General features: G+C 46.5%; 1 long non-coding RNA gene across 1 annotated transcript; it reads left to right on the forward strand.

Annotated features, from left to right (window-relative positions):
• Positions 1-179: 179 nt before the first annotated feature.
• Positions 180-21,978, forward strand: LOC115098535. The gene is made up of 4 exons (XR_003858548.1): positions 180-254; positions 1,178-1,344; positions 18,567-18,901; positions 20,155-21,978. It is a non-coding gene; the product is annotated as an uncharacterized LOC115098535 (long non-coding RNA).
• The last annotated feature ends 323 nt before the right edge of the window (positions 21,979-22,301 follow it).

A 22,301-nucleotide genomic window follows, 5' to 3' on the forward strand; every position in this document is an offset into this window, starting at 1 on the left:
CGGACGGAGGGGACTGGCAGCCAGGCTCCGACTCTCCAGCTCGGCGGCTCTCTCTCTCTCCTCCCCTCTCGCGTAGTGCGGCGGCGGCACCACCAGCCTCCCGCGCTGCTGCCCCCCGGCGGCCGGGCGGTGTCACTGCAGCCTCTCGGAGCTGAATCCGTGCAAAGCTGGCAGGCGAAGTGAACCCGGGCTGCAGCGCCTCGGCGCCACCAGGCTCTACCTCACAGTCATTCCCCCAGCGCAGCTACCACCGAGTGAGACTTTGGGATAGTCTTGGTTTTGAAAATGTATCCAGTGCAGTGTGGTGCGCTGTTACCACCTCAGCCAGGTCATCCTGAACAGACTTATCCCAGTCCTGCTTTTGCCGCTTTGCTTGCCTGTAGCAGTGATTCTGAGAACAGTAGTATTACATTAACCTGTGTGCGGTGAGACAAAACAGGACTGGCTCAGGCCGTTCGGGGTGACTTGGGTCAAGTGATATTCCGTAGTGGTTCATCATAGGATGGGAGTCGGATAATCAGGACTTATCTAAAGTTTGCATCCAGAAACGGAGTCGCTTAGCAGGTCTGCTATAGATCTATTAAAAGTCACCACGATCTTGAGCTTGTTCTAAAAGTAAAACTCCCCTCAGAGGAGTTGACAATTTAGTTAATTCAGAAATTATTAGTCTCCAAGGTAGGAGATTCTAGTATTGGTAATTGCTATTGAGCTCCATTGATGGCTGTGCTTTATTTTATGGGGGGGAGTTCAGAAATTCTTCCAAATTTGTATTAACTTTTCCATCTGCAAACTACATCATTGGCTAATATGGCTATCACTTAAACTAGTGTAGAGACCCTATGCTCATCTCCATTAGAATTTGGCCTAGTGGTAAGCACCAAGTAGTGTAGGGCAGAGGAACGCATCATTTTCGGCCCAGCACCCCCACCTACAGTGGTAGGTTCCTGCCTAGATAGGAGCAGGTAACCCCTAATGTTAGTTACATTTTTAATTTGAAGTTGGATAAGAAGGATTTTTGTTATAGTTTCTTGTTCTTTATTCAGTATTGACATCAACCCTCTGCGGAGTAGGTTAGGAATTGGTTATGAAGTGGATCTCAGTGATATTTGAATGTTTTTGGTATGGTTGTGATTCCTACACATGAGAGGGGAGAAGAAAGATTTTTCTCCTTTTGCAGAAATGTTTGGTCATTCAGATCAAATGGTCCCTGTGACTTCTAGGAGGAGGTTGGGAGAGTGGAAGGATACCATCTACAAGAGAAAGGAGAAACCTGAAGTTCCCTCCAGGAGTTTCTGCCAAGGAGAAACAGGAAAGAACATTTCAGCATCAAGCTATGAACCACAGGTATGTGGGTTGGGAGATTTGTGAGGGATAGGAAAACAGTGAACTATATCAATCAGCTACAAGGTGACAACCTATAAGTTAACATCTGTAATATCTACCTTTTTTTGTCCAGTATTTGCACAACTTTCTATTATAAAATGTTCTACAAATTAAGTCTCTTAGGCGGCTTAGAGTATTGACAATTTCAAGTGTAGAGGGGGGCTTTTTGGTCCATGCAGATTTCTTTCTGGCTTCAGTGGACCTTTTATCTCTCCTGCCAGTCATGGGTGGCCCCAAACTTTTAACAGGTATACCTGCTTGCTCCTCTACTCTCCATGTTTAGATATGTACTTACACAGGAGGCATTGCTCAATGCTTAGGCCTTCACTTGAGCCTTGTGAAGCTGGCTGCTGAGCCACTTGTAGATCCACATGATTATAGCAATAATCTTCAACATCGACCAGATATAAGCAGGTATCTAGCCTCCAACAGTTCATTCCTTATCATCCTGTTAGACCTGTCCAAACAAGTTGGTTTTACTCCTCCCCACAGCTGATGGAGACAGAGGACACACTTTTTTTCTCCACAACATCATCACTGGATAAAGGAAGATGCTGCCTGGGTCCTTGCCAGTAGTCTCTGTCTCCATGGATTGGTGCAGCAGAGCAGGCTTCATCTTTCAGATTTCTGATGCATACTTCTCAGATATTGAAGATGATGGATCTCTTTCAGAAAACAGACAGGCTATTCATACTGCTCAACGGCCCCCGTAAGGGCAAAGCAACTTCCCAGGCTACTCTGGCCAGATGGATCAAGGGGGTAATTACATGGTCATACTTGCTGAAGGTCTGGCAGGCGATTGAGGTACCCCATGCTCTTTCCACAAGGTGCCAGGCATCAGCATAGGTAGAACTCTTTGTGGTGGCTCACAAGGATATCTGTAAAGCAGCCACCTGGTCATCCATGCATTCCTGAAGTTACAAGCTAAGACAGATTGTGTTCAGCCCTTTTTTTTCTCCCACCTGGACTCGTCTAAGCTTGCGTAATTCCCACTTGTTTGACTGGTCCAGTAGAATGATAAGGAAGGAGAAATTTGTCATACCTGTTAATTTCCTTTACTTGAGGTCTGCTAGACCAGTCCAGGACTTGCATGGGAACGCAGCGGTTGCACATATGTATTTCTCTCTCCTTGTCTATCCTTTAGGAGAAATAGGGAGTGTAATCTTCTCCTTAAGGAAGCAGCTGGACCCACTCTATGTCATCTATTCTATTCTTGCTTCTCACCTCTATTCTTTTGCCTAGGGGATAGTGTTAGAAACTTCCTTCTCCTGGCAAAGGTAAAGGTACTATTGGTTTAGGGGCTCACACCCCTGCTTTGACAGAAGGTTATTGGCAAGAGACTAGGCTGTACCTTCTGTCTCGATCTACTGGGTGGCAGAGTGAAACCCACTTGTTTAGACTGGTCGAGCAGGACGCAAGAAAATTAACAGGTATGATGGAATTTCTCCTTTGATCTCCTGGTAATGGTACCATATGGAGTAGCTAATCAACATTCAACTCCAGCAAATCCCTAGAGCCAGGGCTAGTGCAACTGACTGGGCAAGCCATGCACTTGCACAGGGCAGCAGCAGCAAGAGGGCTACTGGTGACCAAAGTACAGCGGAGGCTGCGGGGCCACCCGTCCAGACCATATCCCACCAGCAGCCAGGATGAGCAAGACATTGCAGGGCTACCTCCCCACCACCCCCAGTGGGGCACAGGAGTCACCTTGAAACAATGTCATCTGCTGCCCTGCAGCAGCAGGAGATTATGTTGTTTAAACATGACTCCAGCTGCCATTTATGGCCTGTGCAAAACACCATGACCATGGATAAGGTGGGGTTGAAGTGGGGTGAGGTGGCATTGCCCCCCCCCCCAAAAAAAAAAAAGACCCGTGAGCCAGTGGCTACCAGTGGACCCTATCCCACTGGCTACTGAAGAATGGAGGAGGGCAGGCAGGTTTCTGATGAGCTCATCCCATAGTGACTGAAGAAGAGGCCAATTAGAGAGGGGGATGCACTGAGCTTGTGTGAGTGTGTATATGTGTGTGTTAGGGGGAGAGCCTACTTCTGTGTGTATGAGAGAGAGAGAGAGAGAGAGAGAGAGAGCCTGTGTATGGAAGAGAGATCCTGTGTGTGTGTGTTAGAGAGAAATAGAGAGAGTATGCATATATGCGTGTGTGTGAGAGAGAGAGCCTCTGTATGTATGAGAGACAGAGAAAGCTTTTATGTAGGAGAGAGACCCTGTGGATGTGTATGTGGGTGGGAGAATGTGTGAGTGTGTTAGGGAGAAAGAGAGAGCCTGAATGTGTGTATTTGTCTGTGAGATCTTGTGTGTGTGTGTGTGTTAGGGAGAAAGAGAGCATGTGTGTATGTGTGTGTGTGTGTGAGAGAGAGAGAGAGAGAGAGAGAGAAAGAGAGCCTGTCTGTATATGAAAGAGCGAATGAGCCTGTATATGAAAGAGCGAATGAGCCTGGAAAAGAGACCCTATATGTGTGAGGCAGAGAGATCATATGTAAGTGAGACCCTGTTGCGCTTCGGAGTGTGAACCCTTGGTCCAGTGAAGAACGGATGTTCAGACACTGGAAGGCGAGGCCTCGTCAAGACCTTATGTGGAAACAGAAGAGGATCTGGATGCAGGCGCCTCCTGCAGGTCGTGTAGTCCAGATAGCTGGCGCCTCCAGCAGGTCGTGAAGTTCAGGTAGCTGGCGCCTCCAGCAGGTCGTGTAGTTCAGGTAGCTGAGCTGGCGCCTCCAGCAGGTCGTGAAGTTCCGATAGCTGGCGCCTCCAGCGGGTCGTGAATAGGAGCAGGATAGGCACAGTCCAAAACAAGAGAATTTGCAGGAGCACTGCAGCCGGTTCAGAGGTCGGAGCCAGAGAACACCTCAGCCGGTCCAGGGATTGAGAGCCAAAACACCCCTCAGCCGGTCCAGGGGTCGAGAGCCAGAATATCCCTCAGCCGGTCCAGGGATCGAGAGCCAGAATATGCCAATGCCGGTCCAGGAGTCAAGAGCCAGAATACGCCAATGCCAGTCCAGGAGTCAAGAGCCAGGATACGTCAATGCCAGTCCAGGAGTCAATCACAGCAGAGCAGGAAACAGGTACAGGAACCACTGGGAGCCAAGAAGCCAAGGCAAGGTCTGAGGTGCAGACCTTGCCTTAAATACCCTTAGCCAGCAGGAGCTGACAGGAAGGAGCCACTCTATTTCCTGTAGTGGCTCCTTTAAATAATTCTTCAGCCGCGCGCGCGGGGCTCTAGGGGAACCAGCAGGGGGCGGAGTCAGGCGCGCGTTGGAGAGCTGCAGACGCCGCGGCCATGATGAGGCAGAGGCAAGAACACCGCGGGACCGCGGCAACGAAGGAGGTTACCGGGAGCGGCGCGGTCCACCGCCCCGGTGAGTGGTCAGCCCCGGCGGCGGCTTGCTGCCGTCGGGAAGCATAACAGACCCTTTGATGTGAATGTGAGCCTGCATGCGTGTGTCTATGTGTTTGAGAGAGAGAGCAAGCCTGAGTATGTGTATGAAAACCTGAGTTTATAAGAGAGAGAAAGAGCCTGTGTGTGTGTTTGTATGTGGGATAGAGTGAGAGAGAGAGAGTGTGTGTGTGTGTGTGTGTGTCTGGAAGAGAGCCAGTGTGTCTGTTAGGGAGAGAGAGAGCCTGCATGTGTGTGTTTGTCTGTGAGAGCCTCTGTGTGAATTAGAGAAAGAGCCTGCATATGTGTGTCTATGTGTGTATGAGAAAGAGAGCAAGCCTGTGTATATGTGTGTGTGGTAGAGACCTTGTGTGTGAATGAAAGCCTAAGTTTATAAGAGAGAGAGCCTGTGTGTGTGTGTTAGGGAGAAAGAGAGAGAGCCTACATGTGTATGTTTGTCTGTGAGAGCCTCTGTGTGAATCAGAGAGAGAGTGAACCTGTGTGTGTGTGTGTGTGTGCGTGCATGCGGAGGGTGTTTGTATGTGAATGTTAGAGAAAGAGAGAGTCTGCATATGTGTGTATGAGTGAGAAAGCTTATGTGTATATGTTTGGGGGAGAAACCCTGCATTTGTCAGAGAGCGAGAGAAAGCCTGCATGTGTGTGTATGCGAGAGAGAGAGTGAGCTTGTATGTGGGAAAAAGAGTGTGCATGAGAGTGACCCTCTGTATGTGTGTGGGAGAGAGTGAGCATGTCTGTGTGTGAGGGATAGAGAGAGATCTTGTGTATGTGTCTGTATATGTGAGTGTGTGTGTACACATATATATGTGTGTGTGTGTGTATATACATATACACATACACATATACACACACATATATATATATATATACACACACATATATATATATATATGTACATATATAACAACATAGTAAAAGCCAAACCAAAAGACCTGCATCACCAAGCAGGCCTATCATCTGTGCAGAGGCCTTTCCACAAGACATCTCTCAGAGCACGGTGTTAAAGGCAAAACAGCCATGGATAATGGACTGGCAGTCCCAACATGGCCGGAAGCTCTGAATATGAAGTCCAAATCTCAATCTTCGGTCTGAGAGAGACCTGCACTATGTTGCCCATTAATGCCGCGGCTCACTTGCCATTGCTGTTAGTAAGTCCAGTTTATTTATTTATTTATTTAAGACATTTCTATACTGTCTTTAACAATGTATAATTGACCAAAACGGTTTACAATAGTATTAAAATAAAATCAAATCATAAAATAAAGTAAAACTAAAAGTATAACTAAAATCTATACTATATCGGGCTTGGTAGTGTGTCTGTCAGTGCTCGCTTGGTCAGTAATCGGTATAGAGTGCATGTTCCCCAGCCCGCCGATAGATGCCTTGGAGGCACGTACATCGCGCTTGGTAATGTGTCAGACAGAGGAGCCTCCTTCATCCGGCCACGCCTCCACTCCTGCTCTGTATGTAGGTGCTGCACGCCAACGCCGCTGAGGAGAGGAACGTGGCGCAACTGTGTACAGGAACGTGGGTAGTGTGTCCCTCATTCTATTCTGTCATCCGTATACATTTCCAGCAATTGGTGAATCACCTTTCCTGCAACTTGGTAGTGTCAATCATTCAGCGCTGTGACGTTTACTTTCTGTGTGTAGGTAAAATGTCATGTACAAAGAAGTTTTCGCCAAATAAATTAACCTCATAGCCAGCCGTGGCTTTATCAAATGTACCTCCACGTCTCTTGCCCTGGCTGAAAACAATTTTGTTTTTCATTTTCAGCTAACGCTTACATACAAGAGAATATGGGCCAATAAAAATGCACGCCACCCGGGCGTAGAATGGGTGCAGTTGCTAGTAAGATATACTATAGTAAGATAAAATTAAAATAAATGAAGTAAAATAAATAACAGTTGCAGAGAAATACAATTTCTGTAGTAAGACCCTATACTTTTATGGCATCTTAAAATGCCATATGCTATATTCCCTATTCTTAAAATTACAATGAAAATCAAGAACAGTCAGAAAAGACGAAGAAACCGAAAACCTAAGTAAAGAATATCAGGTATATAGGTGTTCTCTGATGTACCGAGCTGTTCTTGGTCTATAACTGTGAATGCTTCTTTAAAGAGGTGTGTTTTTAGTGATTTTAGCATAAACCAAGAGGGGAACAAGATAGAAACCTCCTAAGGGGGTGAAAAAACACAAAATGGTCCAACTGGAGATTAGTTCCTTAGGGTTATCTGTCTCTGACAGCCGGTCTCGACTGCACGGATGATTCTCGCTGATGCATGCATCATATCGTAAAGATTAGTTATGTAGCTGTTCCAAGAATTTCGTCGCTTCGGTCATGGAGTCAAAGAATTTTGTCTGATCTAAATGCCAAACCTCCAGTTTCGCCGGAAACTGTAGGGAGAATTAAATTTTCTTTTCAAAGAGCGCGGTGCAGACCAGGGAGAACCCATAACGCATAGCTGGCACTCGCGCAGAGAAGTCTTGAAAGATGCGTACCTTTGTAGTTTTATAAGTAAGTTCCTGAGCATTGCGATAGGCTTATAAAATGAGTTGCTTGTGGGCATAGTTAAGTAACATTCAGGCCGATACAGTACAGTGCGCTCCGTTAACTCCCGATTGGACGCGCGTTTTTGACGTGCTAGCTTTACCTCTTATTCAGTAAGGGGTAATAGTGCGTCAAAAACGTGCGTCCAACCCCCCCGAACCTAATAGCGCCCGCAACATGCAAATGCATGTTGATGGCCCTATTAGGTATTCCCGCGCGATTCAGAAAGCAAAATGCGCAGTCAAGCTGCACATTGTACTTTCAGAAATTAGCGCCTACCCAAAGGTAGGCGTTAATTTCTCCGGGCACCAGGAAAGTGCACAGAAAAGCAGTAAAAACTGCTTTTCTGTGCACCCTCTGACTTAATATCATGGCGATATTAAGTCAGAGGTACCAAAAGTCCCAAAAGTTAAAAAAAAGTTAAAAAAAAAATCAGCCCTTGGCTCGCAGGTTGAAAACCGGACGCTCAACTTTGCCAGCGTCCAGTTTCCGAACCCGTGGCTGTCAGCGGGTTTGAGAACTGACGCCGGCAAAATTGAGCATCGGCTGTCAAACCCGCTGACAGCCGCCGCTCCTGTCCAAAAAGAGGCGCTAGGGACGCGCCTCTTTTTGCTGCGGGCCCTCATTTGAATACAGAATCGCGCGTGACTTTTACTGTATCGGCCCGTTTGCTATTACCACTCTGGGCCTTGGATCCCGCTCCTTCCGGGGGTCCAGCCAGTATGCCCTTTCCACCTGGAGGACCTGGGGTGTTGATAGTTGTAACGCCTCCGGTAACCAAGATTCCAGAAAGGTGCTAAGATTTTGGTCAGCAGTGTCCTCTGGAAGGCCAGTGAAGCGCAAGTTAGACCGGCGTGTTCAGTTTTCCAGGTCATCTAACTTAGAGGCTTGGGCCTCTACTGTCTTTTCAAGCGCTAGGAGTTTGGCCGTAGTCACTGGTTGGTCATCTTCAAGTACTGCTACTCAGCCCTCCACTTGGTCAAATCTTGGGATTATGTCTGCCAGCGTCATTTGTATCTCCGCAATCTGTGATGAGATAGCCGCTAGCTTAGCGTCCAGGGCCTTCAGCACTGCTGCTTTGAGATCTTCTGCTATGGAATGGCTGTTGTTCTGATTGCTCGGTGTTTCCAGCGTGGCCACCATTTTGGGGTCTGTCGACTTCAGTTTTTCTTTGTCCTTACCAGTCCTTAAGGGCATACCGGAGGGAGACTTTTGCATATATGAAGTGATTGACATATACCCTGCGTGGGGTCTAAGTTTTGCGATGTCAGGAGGGTTGGAACAGCAATGAAATGGTTTTTCGGAGAGCTCCTCAGAACACGTCCGCATCACGTGACCAGCCTTATATGCTTTTAATATCAAAAATCTCCCCATGGTGTTTCTGACCACCACCTTCACATCCACTACCAACTATTTAGAGACCAAAATCCACATGCCGCCATACTTATTATCCTTCGTAGCAGGCGCAAAATATTGCATAGGAAAATTTTGGACTCTGACTCCCTTGCTAAGATTTTTCTCTTTTGGGGAGAATTTAAAACTAACATTCGGAGACATTATTTTTAACCTCACCATTAGGAAGACACTCTCCACCCAACATCACACATGCAAGACCCAATACCACCCACAAGGCACACCCCAGGGTTAGACAGCTCTCTACTAAGACTCCCACCTGCCCATACCTGACCCGCCCAACCCCAGCTAACAATCCCTATTCTCTTTCCCCTCCTCCCTCCCAACCCATTGTCCCCAACCCATGCTCTACCAAGTGAACACCACTGCCAATATTGGTTATTATCCCCCATTATGAAGAATGAGCCCCAGCAAGATGAGACCCAAAATCAGACACCCCTACATCCTCCAGAAAAAACGAACCTTATGAACCTCTATTAGAGAGAGACCCCAAGAAAGCATGTAAAACTTTGTAACATCTCCAACTTTAAAACTGAAAGCTGCCTTCAATAATTATTAGGGCAACTCAGCCGTAAGTCCTTAACAGCTCGAAATAGGCACCCAGTGGCTCTCAGAATACATATCAAAGGACCACAAACACATAGTCCTGGTCCCTGAGTCAAACACTTACTGATCCAGGTGACGAGGGACTCCTCAGTTGCCTCCATAGTCGTCTGCCAGTGTCTGGGACCTTCTGCCACTGTGGTTGGTCAGTCCTCCTCTTCCTCAGACTCTAATCAATATGCTGATCCTCACTAGACACCATCACTCCCGCTTCGTGCAGGAATATCGCCACCGCCACACCTTCTTAACTCTCGCCATTTTACCATGAATAGTAAAAGACAGTCCAAAAGGGAAAAGCCAGCAATAACTCACAGCTTCTTTTTTCAATACTGTGATTATGTGTTTGAATTCCCTGTGTTTCCTGATGGTAATGGGTGGCAGATCTTGAAAAATCTCAACTGTCTGGTTTTAGCGATATCTATATCTGGCTGGTTTTTTTTTTTAGCGACATCATGGAGCCTTCTCACACGCCCACTGCCATTTGTGGGAGATCGCGAAGAGTTTGGAGTGCTGTGTTTGCTAAAAATAGTTGGGTCGGGGAAGGAGCAAAGGACCTAAGCCACCATCTCTCCTGGTGATGTCACTTCTTCTCCAGAATCTCCTTTTTAAAGAATTCCCATTTATGGAGTTGGAAGAGCTGTTAGCTGAAGACCCTAGTTTTGGAGGATTAATTAGCAGTGTCTTAGCTTCCACTTCATTGATGGAGGAGAATGAGGCAGTAGTTGAGGTTGGTGATGGAGAGGAGGTGACAGTACAGGAACAGAGGATAAGTGCCAGTGTTTCTCAGGGTATATTCGCCTCAACCTCTACTTCAGTGCTAGCATAATCCACCCCCAAGGATGCAGACATAGACAAGGAATTGTAAAAGAAGACATCTTTGATTTGGAGACGCTTTCAAATTAGGAAGGATCCATGCTTTGCTGGGTGCAATTATTGTGCCAAACACATTAGCCAAGACAAGCAATTGGTCCAGTTAAGCAATTCTGGGATAGTACATCACCTGTTGAAGCAGCATCCACTTCAATATTCAGATGGGGATGGCAGTAGCAGTAGTCAGGGTACCCATTATTCAATCCAGAGGACACTGTTTCAAAGGGGGATGAGTGTTCCTCAAGCTGTTCAATGTCCTCAGCTCCTTCTGTTATAATTAGTGAGGTTTGGGTGGACCCTTGGACACTGTGGCAGCTGACCACGCCCACGGGGGAAGTCCCGTGAGGGGCCACAGGTCAGGCTCAGCTTAGGACACACAAACACATATATTAGACAATGTGATGAAGCCACCAGAGGTGGCAGTAGTGAGCAGTTGAAGTAGCCCGGCTGGGCTAGTGTCCCTCAGGCGCTGGAACAGCGACTCCTCCGGTAGCAGTGCTGTAGTGGAAAGAACTGAGAATAATGAGTACAGTGGAATAAGCACAAGCCCCAGTATGGAGAACCCCAGGATAGGGAGAGCAGGCCCTCGAGGAGTGAGTACCTGATCCCTGAGAGCTGAGAGGCTTGAAGGCAATGTACTCACACAGCGGTTCCACGTAGGAGATGGCACCAGGGCTGGAACGGAGGTAGGCCCTCGAGGAGTGAGTACCTGGTTCCAGGGAACAGCTCTGAGGTGAAGATGGTAGTACTCACTGGTGTTGAAGATAGCGAATCCTTCCAGGCAGAAGAGAGGGTAGGAGCAGGCAGCAAGTCAGGGAACATGGGCCTCGAGGAGCGAGTACCGGTTTCCTGATAGCGACCTGAAAAGCAAGTGAGGCCCCCGAGGAGAGGGTACCCCGTTAGTGTTAAGAGTCCAATGGAAGATTGGAGAGACAGAGTAGCTGGGTACGGAGAGCGAATCCCATCCGTAAGATATCCCTTGCTAACTCAAAGGCTAGCAAACATCATAGGCTTTAAATATCTGGGCAGCGTGATGTCATCACAGAGGGACGCCGCTGTGGTTCACGCGGCGCGTGTGCCCTTAGGTACCAGCGGAGCATGGCGGGAGGCAGCGCCCAAGCCGGTCCGGGGACGCCGGAGAGGATGGCAGGCAGACGCTGTAGCAGCCAGGCGTCCATCCAAAGCGAGAGGAGGTGCAAAGAAAGAAAGGTAGGCGGAGTGAAGCCGTCGGGAAGGGACGTTTGCAACACCTTCCACCAGTTAGGTGGCAGGCCAGCACCAGCAGTCCCCGCTACACATCATACATGACAGCTCACAATGAAGGAAATGGGGAGGTGTTTGGTTGCACTATCCTGGGGAAAGACGCAGGCAGCAACCAAAGTGGTGACCAACAGCATTAGTGAAATGATTGCTTTTAGATGATCAGCCCCTGCAAGTAGTGCAGAATGTGGGTTTCAAGCGTTAGCTGCAGATCTGAGTACCAAACTACAGAGTGCCCTCCAGGACCACCTTTAGTAGAAAGTTCATCCCCAGTCTGTACAATCAGTGCCATAATGGCATCCAGGTGCTGCTGGCCAAGGCAGAGGGGAGCAAAGTGCATTTTACTAGCCACATCTGGACAGCTACAAATGCTTCACACGCTTTCCTCTCTGTGACAGCACACTAGTGGGATCTGGCTGAGGTAGGGCCAGACAGCAGCTCCACAGGATATGGAGTATCAGGCTGCAGGTGGCTATGCTGCACAGCCACCTGGCGGACATGGCCCATACCTCGGCCAGTATTTTAGCAGCCATCAGAGAGATGCTGGAAGGCTGGCAGCCGGACCAGAGAGCCAGAAGTGGAAACACAGACAATGGCGCAAATTTTATTTATTTTATTCAGATTTTTATATTCCACTTTTCCGCACTTCAAAGTGTACATCAAAGCGGATTACGTTCAGGTACTATATATATGTTAAAGGTAATAACTGACAGGGGATATTAGGGTGTACGATGCTTTGCTCACACTCTGCACCTAGCAGTGAGGGAGGTCTCGGGCTGGAGTGCAAGGATCCAGAGAATGTCTACCTGCATGAGTTAATAGACAAGTGCAGAAGAATAGATGAGCACATTCACAGAAGTGTGAAGTGGGGCAGCTTCTCCATGAAAAGTAGGATAATTTGGAGATGCCTCACAAGCGTCTCATTAAACATGTGGGCACCTGCTGGAATTCCACCTACATGATGCTGCAAAGGGTAGTAGTGCAGCAGGCACCCCTTCATGATCTGTCTCGGGAAATGGAGATGGGTGTGCAGTGTCCTCTAGGGCATTATGATTGGTCAGTCATGAGGCAGCTGGTGAAAATCCTGAGGCCCTTTAAGGATGCCACAGAGGCACTGAGTACCAGAAGTACCACTTTGGATGAGTTTATCCCTATAGTAAACATGCTGGAAGAAAAGTTGGAGGGCTTTCAACAGGAAGAGGAAATGGGAGCTGAGGTGCTGCACTGTCTGGACTCCTTGCAAAAGCAGGTGACAGACTAGGATCTCTCACTAAAAACTCCACATACATGCTTACTACATTATGTGATCCCCAAGTGAAAGGGAGACTCGACCTTCAGGCCAATAATCTGATACATATGAAGAACATGCTGAAAGAGAAGGTCTGTGAGGTCTGCGTCAGAAGCTGAAGCAGAGAAGGTACGTAGCAGAGTTAAAAACATCATCAGTGGGTATTTCAGACAGTATTGCAAGTCAGAGCAGCACCTTGTCATTGACACCTAGTACTCCCTCCTACACTGTAAAACATCAACGCCATGTTGCCTGGAAAAAATCTTTACTTCTGGTACAGGCGATCATGAAAGCAGCTGGGAAGAAACAAACACAGCCAACGCAAGCAAAGGAAACATGTGGAGAAATCTCTGTGATACACTATCTCTCAGAAACCATTGAGGACATGGACACAGATGTGCTGGTTTATTGGGCTCACAAGTCAGGCCAGACATAGCTAGAGTGGCTTGGCACTCTCTCTTGCCCACCTACTAGTGTACCCAGCAAAAGAGTCTTTTCAATGATGGAGAACATTGTGAGCCCTCATCACTCAAGGCTGTCACCACACTTGATGGAAAAATTAGTGTAAACGACACTCAGATCTGTTACCAATCAGCCCTGGGTAATTCCATCTAAAAGCAGTTTGTGTTGTGAGAAATATTTAGGAGTGGTTCCATTCATATGCAGCCTCTCCCTTTGAGGGAGCTGGAATGGCCATCCCCTTTGAGAGGTTTTATAGCAGCTCTCCACTGATAGCTCTGGGGGCAGTGTGCTTAGTTTCAGCGTTAGAAGGGTGTGATTTTTCCTGAATTACTTTTTAGGGCCTACTCAGTTTGGTCTCTGGGCAAAACCAACTGTTAGCTGTTGTTATAATCTGGTATGGTTGTGGACCCTGGATCGTAGTGAGAGCTGACTCCACCCACAAGGAGGAGTCCTGTGGGGACTCACTACGATAGGCATGGCCTCAGCTGAGACAGACACAGAAGTAAGAGACTTTATTAGACTGGAATTTGGCAAATACCCACCGAGTGGAATGAAGACACAGTCCAGAGTAGTAAGGTTGCTCAATGATGATATCCCTGGTAGTAGCCCACAGAGGGGGGTACGCCAGGAACTCCTCTCCCGATGACACACCTCTCAGGGTAGATCCGGTAGTGGCCCGCAGCGCGGGGTACACCGAGAATCAGCAAGTGGTAGTTCAGAGAGGTGCAGGAGGTCAGCAGAGGAAGGTAGATGAAGGTAGCTGAGATGAGCATGGTAGTGGCCTGAGGCACGGGGTACACCGGTGGTTCAGTCAGCAAGATGGATACTCCAGGCAGGAAGGCCCTCCGAGGAGCGGATAGCCAGAACGTGACAAGGCCCCCGAGGAGCTGGTACCTAAGGCGTTCTAAGTCCAGGAGTTCAGGAACGAGTTCAAAGTAGCGAAGCGAAGCGTCTCCAAGAGGAGTGGAATAAGCAGGAAGGAAGTCCTTGCTAACTCGTAGGAAACATAGGCTGGATGGATTAAATACACTGGCGGGTGACGTCATGTGGAAGGGACGCCCCCGAGGTTCCCGCCATGACGTGAATAAGAGAGGGCCTGGCGTGCGCGCACATGCCCTAGGTAATCCCCGAGTCAAGATGGTGAACGGGATCGCCCACGCCATCCCTGGCGTGGGCGATCCCGGGTGAGGGAAGACGGCCTTTGCAGGCTGAGGCTGCCATGGCTCTGAGAATCGCTGGTGCAGGGAAAAAAGAGAGGTGAGCAGCAGAGGTCGCAGCCGTCTGCGACCGACGGGCACAACAGCTGTAAGTCAGGTCTGGGTGTTTTTCTGCCCATCCACTCCCTGATGGGAGAAAGACTGCATCGTGTGTTTATTTTGGGGGTTTTGACACTTTTCTTGGTAGGAAGCCTGGAGAGACCTGAACACCATCTGGACTCAGGGAATGGGGATCCCAATTTTGGGGGTTATGTAGGTTAGGGAAGACCTTCCCCTCCATACTACTATGAGGACAGAGGAAGGTGGTAATCCGAGGCCAGGACCTTCTGGTGTTTGCTGTATTTTTGGGGAAGAGGTTTCGCTGAAAGATCTGGGAGGAGGTTTTAGCTGCCTCTCTTCCTACCCATCAGCAGGACCTTTGGAGCTACTTGTTCCATCTTAGATTCCACCCTTCAGGGATCCCAATAGAAGGAACAATACAGAATCAACTAACTGTGAGTAAAGAGACATTTAAGATCGTTGAGGTCCACTAGCCAGAGTCTTCACCCCTGAGGAGAGAAAGGTGAATTTCAATCCTCTGTGCCAAGACTGCTCTTGCCCATTTTTATTCAGGGTTTGAGGGGGGATCCCTTCCAAAATAAAAGGTACCTTGTCCACATAGGGTCTTCACTTTTCCCACATCCTGGAGTGGGGAGATACCCCAAGTCCCTGAAATGAAGACTCATGCACAGATTGAGGGAAGGAACTGTTTCAAAGTCACTTTCCTGTTGTGCTAAAGAGCAAATCATTTGTGCCATTTCACAAATGCTTATCTATCAGTAAACCTTATGTTTGAACACTTCTTTGATGCTAGAGAGAGTTTTGGTACTTAAAGCTCACACTGGAATTCATACCAGCGTGTGCCCCTCTCCCAGGGATATAAAGCACTACACACCACCTTTAGCACTCGAAGCCCTGAAAGGAAACTTTTCCCCCACCCAATAAAGAACTCATATCTTGAGTAGAAAAGAGATTGGACCAGCTAGCCAGGGTTCCAGCCCTGAAGAGACAACATCATTTTTTTATGGTCCTGCTGGAGCTTAGCCTGCTCCCAAAGGTGGGGTTACACTAGTAATTGATCTGCCTTTGCTTTGGTTTCCAAATTTGCCATGTGAATGGCAAAATAAATGAAAACAATTTGAAGGCCTTGTTGCTGCTCTGCTGTCTGCCTGCTGCAACTCATATACTAGCAATGGGGCATACATTCAGCATTCAGCAACATCCACTGACTGCCATAACCCCAACATCACCAGTTGGGCCACACTTCTTCGTACATACTGCTGGTGAATCCTAGGCCCGAGATGTCAGTCTAAGAGCTGAAAATCACTGAATCACGATTCCTGTTGTGTCCTCAACACCACCACTGGGGCCTGACATATCCTGCTTCAACCTGACTTGCCTCAATTACCATCATATGGACTTGACACTTCCTGATTCAGCCTGCCATGTCCCAAACAACTACCACTGGAGTCTGACACATCCTGCTTCAACCTGCCATTTCCCCAACCACTACAGTGGCCTGACACTTCCTGATTTAGTCTGCCTTATCCCAACCACCAGCACAGGGGACATAGTCTTCCTGCTTTATCCTGCCATGTCACCATCACAAATGTCTGCTATTTCCTGCTTCAGCCTGCCTTGTCCCCAACCACCACCACTGGGGTTGACACAGCCTGTTGTTCCTCAATCACCATCACAGGGCCTGACACTTCCTGCTTCAGCCTGCCTTTTCCCACCTGTGCCACCCACCACCAGAGGGACCTGACATTTACTATCTCAGCCCGCCATGCCCCAACCACCATCATAGGGGCCTGACACTTCCTGCTTTAGCCTGTAATGTCCCCAACCACCACCATTGAGCCTGATACATCCTGCTTCCTCCTGTCATGCTCCAACCATCACCACAGGGGCAAGAGCATCCTTCATACTGCCATGCTTCCACCACTACCACTGGGGCTTGACACTTCCTGCTTCAGCATGCCATGTCCCCAATCACCATTACAGGGTCCTGATACTTCCTGCAACATCCTGCCATGTCCAAATCCACCATCACAGGGGTCTGACACCTCCTGTTTCAGCCTTCTATGTCCCCAATCATCATCACAGAGACCTTATACTTCCTACTTCAGCCTGCCTTGCCACAAGCACATTCACAGGGGCCTGACACCTTCTGTTTCTGTCTATGATGTCTCCAACCAACACCACTAAAATCTGACACATTCTGCTTTAGCATACCTTGCCACATCCACCATCGGTGGGGTCTGACACATCCTGCTTCCTCCTGCCATGGTCCAACCACCACCAGTGGGGCAAGACATATCCTACGATCTCCTGCCATGCTCCAACCACTGGAGCCAGATACATCCTGCTTCCTCCTGCCATGCTCAACAACCACCATCATTGGAGTCAGAGACATCCTGCTTCCTCCTCCCATGCTCCGATCATCACTACTGAGGCCTACATTCACTGACTTTGTCAGCCTGCCATGCTCCAACCACCAGCACTTGGGTCTGACACAGTCTGCTTCCTCCTGTCATGTTCCAACCACTAACATTAGGACCTGATACATCATGCTTCAACCTGCCATGCTCCAAACACCACAGGGTTTTGGAGCATGGATCTCACCAGCATCCTGTGTGAGATTCTATGTGTGTGAAAGCAAATGCGTAAGAGAAAGAGGGAAAGTGTATGTGTGTTTGTGTGTGTGTATGTAAGAGAGCATGGGTGTGTATGTGTGAGAGAGGGAGCATGGATGTGTATGTGTGAGAGAGGGAGCATGTGTGGGTGGGTATGAATGTGTGCATGAGAGAGAGAGGGAGCGTGTGTGTGAGAGAGAGAAAGAGGGAACATGTGAGAGAGAATGAACGAGTGCATATCTATATGAAAGGAAGCATGTCTGTGTGTGAGCATGTGAGAGAGAGAGAGAAGGAACATGCGATTTAGAATGAATGCGTGCAAGTGTATGAGAGAGAAGAGAGTTTGTGTGACCCATCCCTACTAATCCATGACAATCTCAGGGTGACTTGAAATAAAAAGTTCCCAGGTATGCTGATAATGCTACAATTTGAACCATAAAGCAAGAGGATGAAAATTATATTTTTCTATTTCCGGCCATACATGTATCCAATATCATGCCTCACAAATTTCCCCACAAGAGGGCATATCCTACATAGTATGGCTTCTTCCAGGAGTAGTGTGGTTGTCATGTTAGTCTACTTGACTGCACAGAAATAAAGGTTAACAAATAAAAACAAAAGATATATAAGGTGATACCTTTTTATTGGATTCAATTCATTTCTTGACTAGCGTTTGAGAGCAAATATACAGATCAGAATAAAATGAGCAAGCGATGACATAACCAGAAAATAGATTAAAAAAAAAAAAATTTGCACATATCCCTGCAATGTAATAAACTATTCCCCGCATATATCACAGGACCCCACATGAGAAAAACCTTCCACATAAGGGGATCCTACTCGTGCTCCTTCTCTATTGTAGTACATATAATGCAATGCTGAAAATGTGAAGAAGCATGCTAAAGTGGTGAGACATGCCAGACATTAAAGGCAGTCAATTCACACATACACAAGATCAGATAGCACCATTGGGTGACATCTCAATTAGGGAGCACTTTTTGAAATCAGACCACTGCATCACTGACCTTATCAGGATAATTAAAAACAACTTTAGAAAAATATAGGAACATAAGTCTTTGGAAGTTAAAATGATCAGACACTTGGGAACTGAGAAGAAAGAGCTAGACAGACTTAGGTTTCTTATCTCATTATGAGTCTTTATACTATCACCCATTAAACCCTCTCAAACTCCCCCCCCCCCCCCCCCCCCACACACACACACACACACAGCTTCCCCTTCACATTATCACTAGAATACCTTTTTTATTCATTTATATGTTCTGGTAATGTTTTCTTTTGTTTATTCCATTCCGACCAGAGGAAGGGAGTATTAGCTCCTGAAAGCTGGTCAAGAAACGTATTAAGTCAGTCCAACAAAAAGGTATCACCTTCATGTATTATTTTATTAACCTTTATTTGTATTCTTCCACAGATGCAGCAAGCCTGGCACAGGCAAAGAACATTTCAAGAATGCCCCAGGCAGCCCGTTCAGGTTTTATAGGTGTGTCCTTCCTGCTGGTGCCCACCAGAGAACGCTGTTAACTGGCATGCGTGGTGTTCCTGAGCCAAACAGCTGCAGCTGAAGAAAGAGGAATGCAGTCAGCCGGTGCCCAGTGCACAAACGAAGAGAAAAGGCAAGGACCAGCAAGCCTCCCGTACTGCCAGCGCTGAAAGGGCTTGCACCCGCCAGCACTCTGCTCAGCTATGCTTCTGAGGCATTTTTTCCTTGATACTTCAAACAGTGTGTAAAAACCATCAATGAAGAAGGTATGAGTGACCCACTTCCTTGTTTTGTAGTTTGCTTGTTTATTTATCGAATGCTGAGAGTCGCTCCTTCCTAGCACACCCAGATCAATGTAAAATACAGATAAAATATCACATACTGTTAAATAACAATAAATAAGTGAAATAACATAGTACAGCGTAGATATCAAACATAGTAAACCAATAATTATCAGTAAATAGATACAACAGAATCACATGATCAGCGGCTGAAATCCTAGGGCTTGTACACGGAGAGGCGCTGAGTACTTGGCATTCCATTGCCAGCTCAGAACCTGATTAGCCAGCCAAGCCACAGACTAAACAAAATCCCCCACTTCCCATGGCTCATATTATTAAGTCACAGGCCAACAGACTTCAGGCAATAAGTGGCAGCCCTCTGAACATAAACCCCCAGTTTTACCTTGACTTCCAGCTATCCTTCAGGAGAGCAGTTTGCCAAGTCATTACCGTCTTTGTTTTTATTTCATTTATTGTATTAATGTGACCGCCTAACGTGTAAAAATGTACCCTTCACCTTATTGTAATCCACTTTGAAGTGGCTGCCTACCCACAAAAGTCAGAATAGAAATCCAAAATTAAATTAAAACAACCCTTTTTTTTTTTCCTATCAAGTACAGAGTTTTGTTTGGGTTTTTTTAAATTTGTTTTTGCAATAAACAAATAATAAAAAAATAAATAATCTGTTTTTCAAAAAGCCCTTTGGCTTCAGAGGCTAGTAGTCAATACAAAATGGTAGTGCAGGAGAGCCATGTTCCAACTGCAGGCCCAGCACCTGGCTTCCCAGGCTGACTGGGGGGGGGGGAGGGGGGGGTGGAGATTGCTGGCTGGCTCAAGGTTTCCGACATGCAGCAGCACCTGCTTAGCTAGGAAAAACAAGCCTGAATTTATCTCATTATGCATTTTGGCAGTTTTCTGGCATAATTCACAGTCTCCCACTTTTCATAAAATATTGCTTAATGATTTTAGTAATTGATTTAAAAAAATTCAATAATTATGTGTTGGGAGTCCTAAACGAGATCCAAATCATCAGAAAGTGGTCCTTAAAGAAAGTCTATGGATGACACTTACTTAGCCGCTAGCTGTGAACTATAGTGCTAAGTCATTATGGCAGTGGTCTATTAAGGGGATTTGGTATATTCCTTTAAGAAATTGATATGAGGGAAAGCAAGGGGGAGCTTTTTTTTTAGTTCACTATAAGATGGTGTGCAGAGCATGAATTGTGGTTCCTGTTGCAGCGCTACGAGAGTTCAGTGGGGAGCTTCACAGTTCCTTGGAGGGCAACTGATCTATTCAATCAAGCTAGGCAAAGTCATGGGAGGCAAATTAAATATTGTTGGGATCCTGGATGGTGTCCGGTAGGAACCCAGGGAGGGATATGGACCACAATAGCCTTGTGAAACTCCTAAAGAAGTGAGAGACCTGTACTGATCAGACTATGACTGAGAAGAATTCTGTGAGGAGATGCGAATACTGAATCTCTTCTAAACCAAGGAAGAATGGGAGGTATTTATTGTACTATGCTATTCAAGTGGAGATTTTGTAGGAACAAGCCAGTTACCCTAAAAAGGATTGAGCAATTGAACCAAACTGTGCAGGCCCGAGCAACACAAGATGGAAGTAGAGCCATTTTGGCCCCTGCAGTTTTAATGTAAAGGCCTGTGAGACCTGCACTGAGGAGAAGGAGCTGCCATTGTTCTCCATATCAAGCAATCTGCCTTTGCATTATAATTTAGCTGGTACCACTGTATATAACCTTACTGAATTTTTGTGGCCTTGACAAGCTTTGTGTCCAGTGAAGAGGCCCAGTATTGTTCACCAGATGTCTTCCAACTCTCGTTATCATCCACATGAGAATCTGAATACATGTACCAGCTAAGAAGTCATTGGAAACCCACCAATCCTATGCCGATATTGGTAATTTCCAACCAATATCAACTTTTGGATCCTATGCATATGCCTGAAATCCTGATGAAGAAAAAGACTTTGGATTTACAGATTTTGGAACTGTTCGTACACACAGAATTTCAAACACAGAGACTGGACTTTCAGCTCAGCCCAGCCCTGCTCCATTAATTTTGGAATACTTGCCAGTCTCATCTTTGTACAAGTCCTTTGCAGTTCCTGCAAAGGCTTCTGTAAATTCTGGGTCTCTTGCCTTGAGACGATGGTGTTAACCTGTCGTTTGCCCACCAGGAGTCCAGCTGGCTGCCTCCCGTGCTAAGACAGGTCCCTGGACTGGACTCACCAGAAGGACAACCTGATTGCAGTGGAGAGTGAGAGAGATTGACACTGTCCCTAATCAGCATAAGATTAATTGACTAAATTACTATTTTAAACTGAGAAGTTCATTGGCAATGTGTTTGAGATGTGAAGTTAACTTTGAGCTAGACAAAGTCTTTCAAGACCACTGCAACAAGAGTGATTTACTTTGTTAAGCCACAAACTTAAAATAATATGAACCATATATAAAACCATTGTATATTTTGTGCTGCTATAAGAACTCTTATTTACCTCTAAAAGGTGTAAACATTCTGCTCCTTTATATGAACCTGAGACATTCTTATTTAAATAAGTCAGATAACCTAAAAGTTTAATTAACCTGCAATTTGGAGGAAGAGTGTTTTGTTGTTGATGTTGCTGCAGCATTAATGCTGTGAGCCAGTGAATCCTGATTTAATCAGTGAATTTTAATATTGTTAATCTGTGATTGCTAGATACCACAGAAATTAAAGTTTTATTTTGTGGAAAATAGCTTTTGAGTAAGACCCTCCTTTATTCTAAGGTGTGGGTTTGTGGGCGGCATCTTTCAGTGACAGTGAGTTGGATTTTGAGGGGTGCAGTCAGAGGGGTCACTAAAGGGGAAAGGAGTGCTCTGAAGATCTTTCCCTACCCAGCTCGAGGAATACAATCCTTGCCTCTGTGCCAGTTCCACTGCACCATCTGCTCTGCTACAATATTGTTTCTGAACTCACAGAGTCTACTGTTTAGCTCCCAAACAAGCATCAGACATTCAGTTTTATGTGCCCCAAAAGGGGGTTACACATCATTAAAAAAAAAAAGAAAAGAATTGGAAAGGAAAACTCCAGCCAGCCATATATTTAATCATTGTAAAAATGCCTCAATTTTTCATGACTTCGTGTCCTTGTAATCGGTCAAAGAAAAACAATAAACATTTTAATTGTGCATCTCAACCTCAATCAGTGCTCAGAAAAAGTCCATTTACTTATCTGATAAAATGTATGCAGTTTCTTCCACTTTCTGCCCTGAATAGCAATATCCATGGATTTCCACAAAAACTATACCGAGATATCCATTGAAAATTCCTTTCTGTAATTGTGATCCACTTATTAGTTAGAGTTCCGATGTGGCCTACATTTTGCTT

Source organism: Rhinatrema bivittatum, chromosome 9, assembly GCF_901001135.1.
Source record: "Rhinatrema bivittatum chromosome 9, aRhiBiv1.1, whole genome shotgun sequence".
NCBI classification, from domain to species: domain Eukaryota; kingdom Metazoa; phylum Chordata; class Amphibia; order Gymnophiona; family Rhinatrematidae; genus Rhinatrema; species Rhinatrema bivittatum.